Source organism: Podarcis liolepis (assembly GCF_965112155.1).
Source record: "Podarcis liolepis genome assembly, chromosome: 17".
Lineage (NCBI taxonomy): Eukaryota > Metazoa > Chordata > Lepidosauria > Squamata > Lacertidae > Podarcis > Podarcis liolepis.
In genome coordinates this window covers 11270531-11284158 of record NC_139571.1, presented here as the reverse complement: position 1 = coordinate 11284158, position 13628 = coordinate 11270531, and the positions used below count along the sequence as shown (strand labels likewise).

At 45.0% G+C, this 13628-nt stretch overlaps 1 protein-coding gene across 3 annotated transcripts in view; it reads left to right on the top strand.

The window, feature by feature from the left end:
• The first annotated feature begins 5166 nt into the window (after positions 1–5166).
• Positions 5167–13628, top strand: part of LOC310697098 (beta-1,3-galactosyltransferase 1-like) — a 125984-nt gene continuing 117522 nt past the window's right edge. For 2 of the 3 annotated variants that reach the window (XR_014520930.1, XM_083483412.1), the window contains exon 1: positions 5167–5372. The gene's annotated coding sequence lies outside the window, so the exon portion shown is untranslated. The remainder of the gene's footprint in view (positions 5373–13628) is intronic. The other variant, XM_083483414.1, reaches the window with a different exon arrangement.

Here is a 13628-nt window from a genome sequence, read left to right as displayed (position 1 = left end):
TAAAATGATGAATCCTGGCTCACTAGCCCTTTCTGCCTCCTGCTCTTGGCTTATTCCAACTGCTCTCTCCTTACTCTCTCTCTCTCCCCCTCGGGCAGCTCGTCCACTTCTTGCCCGGGGTACTTGAAACCTCTGGTTCATCCCTGACACTGAACCCCAGGTGTTGTCCATTAAGACTTTTTATAGGGTTTACAAAACAAAGAATACACACACAGTCCCATTGGAAGCCCCAAACATCTGCAGAGGGTTGTTGGCGAATGCCCATTGGACACAGTCCTTCTGCAGTCCTTCCTAACTGAATCTTACTACAGTGGTACCTCGGGTTACATACGCTTCAGGTTACATATGCTTCAGGTTACAGACTCCGCTAACCCAGAAATATTGCTTCAGGTTAAGAACTTTGCTTCAAGATGAGAACAGAAATCGTGCTCCGGCAGTGCAGCAGCAGCGGGAGGCCCCATTAGCTAAAGTGGTGCTTCAGGTTAAGAACAGTTCCAGGTTAAGTACGGACCTCCGGAACGAATTAAGTACTTAACCTGAGGTACCACTGTATCTTATCTTCGGTGTCTCCAGCAACAAAGCAGCAACTTTGCTGTTTGTGTCTTTTATGAACAAAAGGGAGCTTTTGTGAGCCAAGGGTTTTAACAGAACCCCAGTGTCTCATTCAAAGAGGCTGTTACACACACCCAGATCTCCCCAGCGCCTCAGTTTGACCATACGCCGAGCACTCATGGCCAGTGTCTCACAGCAAAACTTCTCTAATGGGGCTATGCTAACATGGCTGCGCGATGGGTGCTTAACCACACTACCCCTCCATTCTGTTGATGGACTAAAGAATACAGCCCCAGGCCTAAAACCGCCAAAGCTGTGCCAATTGCTACGGGGAAGGCAAAACTTGCAGAGCAGGGGAATTTCTTCCCGGCTCTAGGAAACAGCAACCACCGTGCGACCGCAGCAACGCCCGCAGACCTGAAAAGCAAAGATTAACCTGCAACAACCATAAACAATTAGAGCAAGGGTTGGGTGGGTGATGCTCCAAAAACGACTGCGAGGGCTTCGTCAGCAGGAGCATCCTTACCTGGACTTTGGTCTGCCCCCCAGGCCGCTGCTCTGTTGCTCTGGCAGAGCAAAAAGAAAATGAAAACTAGGGGGAATCTAAATCTCTCCTGCCTTGGATGCATCACCACAGTGAAGATGTCAATTCTTGCAAGGTTTCTTCCTTTTTATTCCAAGTTTTACCAATTGTGTTTGCTCCTGAGGGACAGGGTCCAATTCAGAAGTACCCTCAAGCTGTAGACCTGCTCCTTCCAGCAGTTTATAAAAATTATGCATAGCATAGAGAAAGCAGATTCAGAAAGCCTTTTCTCCCTCTCTAATAACACTTGAACTTGTGGATGTTCAATGAAGCTGAAGGTTGGAAGATTTAGGACAGATAAAAGAAAGTACTTCTTCACTTCAAACTATGGAACTCTCACTCCATTATGTTTTTTTTTAAAAAAAAGATATTTATTAAACTTTTTTAAAGAGATATACACATACAACAAATATAACAAAATACAAAGCATAGAACAAAGAAGGCAAAAAGTACATAGAAAAAGAAAAGAAAGAGAAAAACAAAACAGCTAATTTAAAGTTCTAGGTTTCTTAGCCCTGTTTCTTGACTTCCCCACGCCTCCCTTCCTTGTATTCCTGTTTACCATCAGATTCAGCAAATCCCTATCCTCTTTCAAATCCCGATACCTATTAAAATATTTAAGTAGGTCTTGTTTCCAAACTTTCCTCCCAATTAAATTCCTTATCACATAATCATAACTTATTCACTAATGTCATATTCTTTTATATCTCACATCATTTTAACATTCATGGATTTTGCAATGTTTCTGCAGATAGTCTTTAAATTTCTTCCAGTCCTTTTCCACCAAGTCTTCTTCCTGGTCACGGATTCTGCCAGTCATTTCTGCCATCTCCATATAGTCAATTACTTGCATCTGCCATTCTTCCACGGTGGGTAGGTCTTGCGTCTTCCAATGCTTTGCGATGAGTATTCTTGCTGCTGCTGTTGCATACATAAAAAAGTTCTATCCTTTTTTAACACCAATTGGCCGACTATGCCCAAGAGGAAGGCCTCTGGTTTCTTCAAAAAAGTATATTTAAATACCTTCTTCATTTCATTATATATCATTTCCCAAAAGGCCTTGATCTTTGGGCATGTCCACCAAAGGTGAAAGAAGGTACCTTCAGTCTCTTTACATTTCCAACATTTATTATCGGGCAGATGATAGATTTTTGCAAGCTTGACTGGGGTCATGTACCACCTATACACCATTTTCATAATATTCTCTCTTAGGGCATTACATGCCGTAAATTTCATGCCGGTGGTCCACAACTGCTCCCAGTCCGCCGCCATAATGTTATGTCCATTAGACATTAGACATTGGGAACTCTCACTCCATTATGAGGCAGGACTCGTAATTGCTTCCTTTTGCGTTGGAGACTCCCGCCCAAAAGAAGCTCAACAACTCTGGGCCAAAAAAATGTTGTTTAGTCATGTCCGACTCTTCGTGACCCCCTGGACCAGAGCACGCCAGGCACTCCTGTCTTCCACTGCCTCCCGCAGTTTGGTCAGACTCATGTTTGTAGCTTCGAGAACACTGTCCAACCATCTCGTCCTCTGTCGTCCCCTTCTCCTTGCACCCTCCATCTTTCCCAACATCAGGGTCTTTTCCAGGGAGTCTTCTCTTCTCATGAGGTGGCCAAAGTATTACATTAAACATTTTTTTAAAAAACCTTCCCTATACAGGATTGCCTTCAGATGGCTCGGGGGTCAGGTAACTCCATACCCTCCAACTAGGTACTGTGAAGATAAGATGGCGTCCGGCACGTTTCTGCTGCGCCACTGCGCTTCTGTGCCGATCTCTCTTTTGCTCTCTTAGCATAGTCCTAGCAGAGTTCAGCAGCGGGAGAAACTGTTGCCGTGTGTGGGTAATAAATCAGAATGAAAGCAGACTTCTTGGTAATCTCCAACAGTCTTTAATGTGAAAGTAAACATCATAAATCAGCCCGGCGAGAGAGCAGACATCCTTTCGTCTCTCAGCCAAAAAATGAAAGAGAACTCACATGCAGAGAAAGATTCCCGTATGTGAACATAACCACGCCTCAGAATGTGAGACGTCACTCAGAACTGTTTAACCCTGTAAGTTCTGATTCTCCTCACAGGTACATCCTAAGGAAAAGTGGGACATTCCAGGATGAAATCAGAAACTGGAATGGCTTCTCTGAATCAGGGATGTCCCTGGAAAACAGGGATACTTGGAGGATCTGAGAAACTCAGGTGATGCTCCAGTTTCTCCACTTGATACAGACTCTCATCCTCAATATTTAAAAGCTGGGCAGCTCTTTGTTCCGGAAAGTGGTGGTTAATTGATTTTAGTGTGCTTCAAGGTAGGATTGGTTCCAGCTGAATCCTCATCCAACCCATTTTTACCAAGTGACCTCTGAGGTGCCAGAGCACTTAGAGGAACACCCTCCAAAGGACTCTAAGAATGCTGCAGTGTTTTGCAGACAAGTACGGATTCAAAAAGTAATTGAGAAAGGTGTGCAGAATAGGCCTGGGGTGTGTGATGGATGAGCCCCAATGCATTTCAAGCCAGAATAAGCCCTAAATGAGGGGGGAGGGATTTGGTTCACAACAAACTTCTTATGAAGTAAAGTTCCCCATTATAAAGATCTTATTCTAGCTGGAAGTTGGTGGGCTTGAATTTGTGATATCTGGGTTTGTGGACCGAATAAAATATTGTTTTATAAGTGGAATAGTTGGATGTTACCTTGGAGTGCATGTTTTGAATATTTTATATTTACCGTATATACCTGACAGATGAAGAATCAGTATCCCCTTTTCTCTCTCTCTTTTTTCTTTCTTTCTTCTTCCTTTATTTTTGTTTTTATTTAGATTAGGGTTTTTCATGCTTTTTTGCATTATAAAAAGTGATTTTGTAGTTGATATTAACATTTGTATATGTTCGTTTAAGCTTTAATAAAATCTACTGTGGGGAAAAATAAATGGGTGGGCTTATTTATCCCTTTGTTGTATTTTGCACATCTGACTCAAGAGTAAGGCCGGCCCTGCCATGAGGAAAGAGTGAGGCAGCTGCCTCAGGCGGGAAATATGAAGGGTCTATCAGTGGAGAAAGTTCTCTGTGTTTGTACACTGGGCAGCCTGTCCTGCACCCACTAAACTAGGCCACTGACCTCAAGGTGCAATGGAGGATGTTTAAAGCAGATTCAGTGGTCTGCTGAGCTTTTATATATGAAGTGGAAGATGGCATCTTCTTGCCCTTTGCTTCAGGCAGAAAAGCCCCTTGATTTTCATGGGAAATTTTCATTGCTTGGATAACGTCATATTTGTTTTGCTGCTGCATAATGGGCACCTCCAGTTCTGTTACCTATCCTGGTCTTTTCAAGCACAACTTGTTTGGAATGTATATTTCATATTATGATTGCTGTGGGATACAGCATTTTGCAGACCCTCAGCTATGTCCATATTTTCCAGGGACAGTCCCAGATTTACAGAAGCCATCCCGGTTTCTGATTTGATCCCGTAATCTCCCGCTTTTCCTTAAGACATCCCTATTTTCATCAGAGAAATGTTGGAGGGTATGGAGTTATGCGACCCCTGAGCCAAGGAGACCGTTAGGTCCAGTCACGGACAACTCTGGGGTTGTGCACTCATCTCACTCTATAGGCTGAGGGAGCTGGTGTTTGTCCGCAGCCAGCTTCCGGGTCATGTGGCTAGCATGACTAAGCCGCTTCTGGTGAAACCAGAGCAGCGCACAGAAATGCCATTTGCCTTCCCACTGGAGTGGTACCTATTTATCTACTTGCGCTTTGACGTGCTTTCAAACTGGTTGGCAGGAGCTGGGACCAAGCAACGGGAGCTCACCCCATCGCAGGGATTCGAACCGCCAACCTTCTGATTGGCAAGCCCTAGGCTCTGTGGTTTAGACCGCAGCGCCACCCGTGTCCCTTTATATAAAATACATTTATATAAAATAAATTTATCCGTTTCATCTTGTTCTTGTATTTGGCTTTGGGTTCTGAGGGGCATGTTCTTCTTTTCTGGTGTGTGTGAGATTCAGCATGGGATTGGCATGCAGGTGGTGAGTCCTTCCAGGTGCTTCAATGATCCTGGAAAAAAGAGTCTCCTGGAAGCAGAGTCCCTGCTCCCTCCCCTCTGTTTTAGCTGGATGACGTAGGCGTTGTCCCTTCCTCTTGTGCCACACCCTCCCCGGGGAAAGGTAAATTGCAGCTGACATGCAGCCGGAGTATTCTGTCAAAGGCAGGCGGCAACCTTGAGTGAACAGCACCTCGGGCAGGTAAGTGCTCACCTGAGATGCCGCAAAAGGCACCTCAGAGAAGAGAATGGGAGAGGGGTAGAAAGGCACCACTAAGAGGTCCCTCAAGGAGGGAGAGAACAAATAACTGGAGCACTGAATGAGATTTCCTTGAAATTGAAGATGGCAAAGGTGTTTCATAGAGCAGGCATGTATTTATTTAACCATCTGCTTGGTCACCAACGGTGACCAGGAGATGTATGCAGGTGAGTGAGATGGGGGCTGCTGGGGGCTGAACACTCTTGTCTCTCATGTGGAAGCCCCTTGCGGGTTTTTTTCTCTAAAAAAAATTTATTTAATTATTACAGAAATAGAGAGAACAAAGAAACGAAAAAGGAAAAGACAGCCTTTACACCCATACCATACAGAAAGTAAAAAAAGTTATTAGAAAACCAAATGAAAAACACAAATGACGGCTGGGGGCTGAGCCCTCTGTCTCTCATATGGCAGCCCCTTGTGTTTTTATACTGACTGTGGAGGAGACCTAGTCTAAGGTTGCCATCTTTTAAACAGTGAAAATCAGGACACAAAAGTTGCTGAAGTGTTTTTTTTTGGGGGGGGCAGTTGTTGAATTTTTTGGGGAGGGCAAAGTTGTTGAGTTTTTGGAGGGGAAAGTTGTTTGTTGAGTTTTTTGGCAAAATTGCAAAAAATCCGATGTTTTTGAGCTTTTTTAAAGCAAAATCGACAAAAACGACACTGCCAACATGGGTTGTCATATGTCTGAATTTTACATTTCTGCCTGGACACTGCTTCCAACTGCAGTATTCCAAGTATGTCTGGGAAATTTCGGACGTATGGCAACCCTGTTCTGGTTGCTAACCACATTTTTACTCAGGTTTGGTACAGATGGGATGAAATGCTTCATTTGTCCCGCTCCCCCTCCAAGTAAAAAGCCAGCCTAGCAATTTATGTGTCTATTATGTGACCTAGTAACTTTGGGAGGCTGTTAACTAATTCATGGTGCATAAGAAGCAAATGCAAAGTTACCTGCCCCAAGGAGCTCACAGTGTAAAAGTATGCACAGGGGAAAGCTGCAAATAGATGGAAGCTGGGGACCAAGCTAGCCTTTCCCACTCCCTGAAGTGCTGACTGTTGTGTCTTCCTTCTCCCTCTCATGTGCAAAACACAACAGTGCAAACGGCAGGACCCAGAAGGAAGGGGTCTTATGGTGCGGTGATGCCACACAATGGAAGCAGCAAGAAGGGTCAGGTGGCGTGTAGGATTCGGGCAAAGAAATATCAATAGCAACTGGCAGTGCTGATACATTTTAAGAGCCTGGTCAGCTAAACAGAGGTGTAGTGTGGGGGGAGGCAGGGGGGCATGGCCCTGGCAGCACAATTTTGAGGGGGCACAAACCAGGCATCCCCATTCAGGGAACCCTGTCTCACCCTGCCTGCTGCTAGGGGTCTCTGGGCTCCTAATTCCAGGGTGGTCTCACTGTCACACCCCTGGCCCCCTCGCTGAATGGCTGCCTGGCCAGTGCTCACCCACTCCTTGCTTGGACAGTGAGCTGGCATAGGCATAGACAAAAGGAGGCGGGCAAGGGGTGACCCCAGAGTGGCCTGGTCTGGCACTCCTCTCCACGGGCATCAGGGGAATTTGCCCATCAAGGGCTGCATCGACCAGCTGGGCTCCCCCCTGCACAGGCAGGCAGTGCAGCACAGTCCCACTTGGTGCTGCTGGTGAGGGCTGGGCTGGCACAATAGGCTTCGTTCATCCTCCGTGGCCCCGGGCACCAGCAAACGCTGCTACACCACTGCAGCTAAAGTCCACTTTGGAAGAACAATAGAGCCTCTTTTCAAAACACTTGCTCCTGTATCTTCATTGTTTAAAAAAAAACCCTGCCCTTTCCTTTGTTGAATGGTTTATGAGTCTATTTTATTTTAAAGCAATGTCACTGAACCTTTCTTCCTGTAACCTTTTTCAAATGACCACCCTAGCTTTGAACTCCTAGTATTCAGTTTCTTTCTGCTAATCCCTTCCTCATCCTGTTTAACTGTTTTTTTTCCAATTTATGTTGGAAGGTGCCATAGTTAGTGATCCCTTGAAAGGCAGTGCTAAAAATGGAGGCCCCGAGTGCTCCTTTTATTGCTAAGCGACACACAGGTGTGTAACCTTTCAGATAATCATGTCAAGCCTGTTTATTGAGCCACGGATGCATAGAGGCAAGTTCTGAAAGAACTTGGGTTCCTAATATTAGAGGAGGGGAACCAAGTTGTCAGCTATTAATAGGCTCAACATTTTAGAGGGTGTCATTGCTTTCTTATGCCTTTCATGAGAGGCTCGTCCACAAGGGAGTTTAGTGTGGCGCGGCACATACCTTGATATTTTGGGTGCGTGCACATGACATTTCCCCCATCCAACTGGCAGCCAATGGATTTTCAACAGGGAAAATCCAAAAATGGAAAGTAAATCCAATACAAAAATTGCATTGTGGGGGTGGGTTTTGGTGGCATTTCTGTGGTCCCATCTATCCCTACACACACACACCCTTTCTATTTTGCTTCTGTTGGCCAACAGAAAAGGATGCAGGTTTCTGGAATTTTTAAAATAATTTTTAAAACAGCTCACTTATGCAGAAGAGATGTTCCACAAGGCAGCTGTATTTAATAATAATAATAATAATAATAATAATAATAATAATAATAATAATAAAGTTTGCCCTTGCAGGCACACAAAACAGGGAAGGAAAGGGGGGAAAGCGAGTGATTCCACATTGTTCCCTAACTCAGAGGGTGTGAGGCTTGTGCTAGGGAGGGTTTCTGTACATATCAGGGATTCAGCTGTTGGGGACAGCATCCTGGCGGAAATCCCTGAAATGTCTGGGGAAATCTGGACATATGGCAACCTCTATCAGAAGTGGCTCAAAACTCAACAACTTTTGAGATTGTTACTTTCTGAAATACGTGCAGAGATTTCATTGCGGGGCTCCCTGCTCCTACTCTGTTACTAAAATAAGATTTTTCACCATTCTGCTTCAGTGCAAGGTGGGACCACCCAAAACAAGCACAATAGGTGTGCCTGGACCATTTCTCCATATTCAGCAGAAAGCTGCAGCAATGGAAGGGAAATACGATGAGGCCTGATGGGGCAGGTGGTAGTCGGCTTAGATTTGTTGTCCAGCTGTTGCTTCTTCTGCAGTAAAGGCAAGTCAGGTAGCTCAAGTTGTACTAGAGCCAGGATTGAAGTGTGGAAAAGGGCAAAGGCAGCAAAAAAATCTCAGCAAAATGCTCTCAAGTAATTAAGACCTATAAGGAAATCGTTTATCAAAAACTATATTTAACAATAGGGTGAACAAGTTTCTAAAGCAAGAGGAGATCCTTTTAAACAAATAACATGAAGAACAGAACTAGAGAAGGGGAACGTATGAATCACTATGAATCTGAAAGCAATACAGGCACACCTATTGGTCCATGGCGGCCCATGAGATAAAATCCAAAGAGCGACAGCAGCCAAGCTCCTTTAATAACATGGATTGAAAGTAATGAGCAAGCTTCCAAGTTCATCAGAATTCTTGTTCAGGGTGGACGTTAACCAAAAAGAAAAGGGAAAGGGTGTGTATGTGTGATTGAACTGTTACTAGGCCAGCGGCAGATTTAGAGGTTCGGCCACCCTGGGCATGGAGCCTCGAGAAGCAGGGGACACCAAACTGGCATCACACAGGGCACCGCAGAAATTTGAGACCCCCAAATCTACCACTGACTAGGCAATAGTCCTAAAAGGGAACAGAGGATGTTTTCTTCACACTTGATTTGGTTAGACTGTGCACCTTGCAAAATGGCCTCAGAGGTTGCAGTAGAATAATAGTCTCAGAGAACTGTAGAGGTGGAAGGGATCATGACTGCTTTCCCTTTGAAATAATAAAAGCCTACAGTTCCTGAGATCCAGCTTAATGGGAAAGAAGAATGGAGCAAGATGGTAATTCTGAGGTACCTCCCAGCCCTATCGTTGGCCAGTCCAGCAATGCGAATTGAACCAGAAGTCAGATACCAGAGAATCTAGGGCTCCTGTTGCCCATATAAACCTCCTGGCTGATTATTCTGGGCAGCCCAAAGTGAAGCATATGGTAGCCAGTTTGCCCTCACATGGCCTGAATATGAAGGGCCAGGAGGGTTTACTGAATGCATCTTGGACCAAGACCCCTTCTCCACATCTTCTCTTCTCTCTCCTCTGCGCAGGTGGGTGGGTGCCAGGCTAGATGATCAATGCCACGGGTCAGATTGCAGGCCACGCCAAACACGTATAGCGCAAAAGGGGCAAATGAAAGGGGGAAAGCTTTGGGCAAGAAGAGAGTGATGAACCATGCCTACCTGCCCTTTCCCCCAAAAAGCTGCCATCGCCCAGCTGCTTTTTTATGGTGGCTTCTGGGTCCCAACCAGAGCCCAACCAGAGGAAAAGCAGGTCAAGGAAAGGGGTGCTTGGGGAAATGATGTTGACCAGGAAAAGCAAGCAGGTGTCAAGTGAGAGGATACAGGCAGTTTCGTGCAGCCAGTGGGTGGGGATGCTGAACCAGTCTCAAGGTTGTGGGTTTGAGCCCCACGCTGGGCAAAAAGATTCCTGCATTGCAGGGAGTTGGACTAGATGACCCTTGTGGTCCCTTCCAGCTCCATGACTCTATTATTTTAACTGGACCACATGGAAATGCCTGTACCTGTTTGGTTTTACATGCAACAGTTTTAATATCCTCCCCCAAATCTCGGCCAGGGACTCTTTGCTTCCTCTATAGCTGATGCTCTTAAATAGTGGGATAGATGCATACCCTCCCTTCAGGACAAATATAATTCCAGAGTGAGACAGGATCCTTCCCTTACCAACTAGGACATAGGAAGGTTAAAGGCCCTCTAGTGGAGGATCCCCTTTGGTTTATATTGGGTTTACTAGGGATGGCTACTCTCCTGGCTTGACCTATCTGGGAAGAGCAGTCACTTGGTTCCAATGGTGTTTCCCTGGGTTCAGTTCTAAGAGGAGTCACAAATGTGTAGGAATCCTCATTTGCAGCAGTAGAGTCAAGGTTCTTAGCAGGCACCTCTGCCTGCAACATACTTAAACAGAGCTGCAGTGGTTTGGAGAAGCCAAGAAGAAGAAGAAGCCAAGTGTTATTCCCCACCCCCACCCCCTCGCCTATTTTGTTGTTGCCTTGGCTCTTCTTCAAGGTGCCTGTCCACTTGAGTTCCTGTGGGTTCTGAGGCAAAGTGGCATAGCCTCCCCTCTCCCGAGGCCATCAATTCCTGTGTCCCCTGGTTGGTCTTCTACATCCCTGGTGCTGTGCCGTGATTGGTGCTCGCATTAGTTAGACTCCTGTCCTCCAATGGAGATGGAGAGGAGAGCAGCCCATTGATTTCAAAGGGAATGTTCCAACGGGTACCAGACCTTTTGTAGCTTTACCCCAACAAGGTAGGGGGAGGGAGCACATTCTGAGCAAGCATAACTCCGTGGCCATGCTCTGCTCCAACCCCACCATGTCTCCACGTCCACCCCTTTGAGCCACCAACATAGGGGCTCCACCAGCACAACGATGGTAGAACCACTGCGCTAATACATTTTCAGGCTCTTCCCAATCAGAAGGTGTATGTCAAGAGAACAATTGTACAAGAAGAGATCTTGGGTTATGTCCCTCCATCTCCAGATGGCTCTTTCATCTATAATAATAATAATAATAATAATAATAATAATAATAATAATAATAATTTATTTATACCCCACGCATATTAAAAACACGATAAAACATCAAACATTAAAAACTTCCCTAAACAGGGCTGCCTTCAAATGTCTTCTAAATAAGTCAGATAGTTGTTTATTTCCTTGACATCTGATGGGAGGGCGTTCTACAGGGCAGGCTCCACTACCAAGAAGGCCCTCTCCCTGGATCCCTGTAGCTTCACTTATCGAAGTGAGGGAACCGCCAGAAGGCCCTTGGCGCTGGACCTCAGTGTCTGGGCTGAATGATGGGGGTGGAGACGCTCCTTCAGGTATACTGGGCCGAGGCCGTTTAGGGCTTCAAAGGTCAGCACCAACACTTTGAATTGTGCTCGGAGGGGGGCATTCCATGTTTGTGCAGAGGAACAGAACTGGATAGGCACCAGTTCCAGTTTGCTTAAAGTCCCCTCTGGGCTTCCTTTCCTCTTGCCCTGCCATGCGTAGACCTATTACGTGGCTCCTGTAAGTGACATTGGCAGTGATCCACTGTACACAATTTCTGCATAACCATGACTGATTTGTGGTTTTCATTCATTCTTAAATTCTTCACCACCAAATTCCAGACCTTTACCCTATAGGTGTCTTTCTCTTCCTTGGGTAAACACCTATGACGATGTTATCTTGGGCTGGTCACTTTCCTCCAGGGTCATTCATTTTCCTTGAGGAAATACCAGACCGCTGCTATTGTGATTGCAGCTTGCCATCGGCAGGCAAAGTGCTTATTAATGGAGACTGAGTAAGTGACGGGAAAAAGAAGAAAAGGATCTGTCCCCACCTGACCTTCTGCTGGAATCATGGTTTCCTGTAACTGCAGGGCAGGAGAGGTCAAAGATTCTGCAGCTGCTTCAGCTTCTCTGGTGTTCCAGGATCCTGGCTCAGAACTCCAGGATCCTGTGGTTGCTGAGTCAGTCATTGCACTATGAACACTGCACTTACTGTTTAGCGAAAAGGTGATTACGGCAGCAGTGCAACAGACCTTTTATATTTATCTTATAATACTGAGATAAAGCTACTGGAAGTGATAAGAGAACAAAGAGAACAAATATTAATATTGGTGCACGCACACGCACTCTGCTTTTCACATTCCAGAGTCACTTTGGCCCAGGTTAAATTTGAGATTTGTATTCGTTGAACCCTTCAGTAAATTTTGTCATGTAAATTAATTTACTTATGCTTGCAAATACTCTTAATTAGCCACTGAAGGGTAAAATAATAATAATAATAATAATAATAATAATAATAATAATAATAATAATAATAATATCTTTATTGTCATTGCCCCCTTTGGGGACAACGAAATTACTTGACTGCGCCATAAAAACACTAATTAAACAATACAGCAAGGGAGATTAGATGACTTTCAAAGTCCGGGCATATTCTTTTGTTATCAGGGCTTTGTAGTTAATAGTTCCCCTCTGCTTTTTTAAAATTTCCCCAGAGACTCCCCAAAATACATTATGGAAACCTGTATTCCCATACATACACCACAGTTGCCGGAAGGAGACATACAAGGGAGCATCCAACCACCTTAGGGACTCCACTTAGGATTTGTATAGGGTTTACTCTTTAGCCTTTTCTTCTCCTGAAGATATCCCACAATGCAGTGGAGGTTTAGGATCAGAGTTTTCCTTCTCCTAGATGGGCTGCCTGTCTTCACATGCAAGGAAAGTACTTAAGTCACCGAGGGTTTGAGACCCATCAACAACCCTCACCTGGTTTAGCCAAAATAAAAAAATTCCTTCCAGTAGCACCTTAAAGACCAACTAAGTTAGTTCTTGGTATGAGCTTTCGTGTGCATGCACACTTCTTCAGATACACTGAAACAGAAGTTGCCAGACCCTTCTATATAGTGAGAAGGTGGGGAGGGGTATTACTCAGAAGGGTGGTGGGAATGGGAGATTGGCAGATAGATGAGATGAGCCTGTTGACGACTCTTAACGACTGTAATAGGTCTTACAGGAAAAGGCAAGGGGTGAGAAGGTGAAAAATGGCTTAGTCACCTTCTCACTATATAGAAGGATCTGGCAACTTCTGTTTCAGTGTATCTGAAGAAGTGTGCATGCACACGAAAGCTCATACCAAGAACTAACTTAGTTGGTCTTTAAGGTGCTACTGGAAGGAATTTTTTTATTTTGACTATGGCAGACCAACATGGCTACCTATCTGTAACTGGTTTAGCCAGCAATCAAAGTATTTTCCTGGGGTGTGGCTGCTGTCGCAGGCTGATAGCTTCTAGGAACCCACCCTGAATGCAGGGTGGGGACCAATGGTGGACAAACTATTCCAGAAGGAGCATGACATGGTACTACCCCTGCCCTAACAACCCATACATCCAACTTATACACATCTGTAAAACACATTATTATTATTAAGTGATATTATTAAGTTAGTATAAACCTTTGGAATTGATCTTTGGTTTTCTGGAAAACTCTTAAATGAAATGAAGCACCACCAGTCTCCCACAAAGGTATCTTTGTTCTTTGTTCTTTGTTCTTCCCAGCCTTCATTTGTGAGTCAAATTTTCCATAAGGGCGATATGCC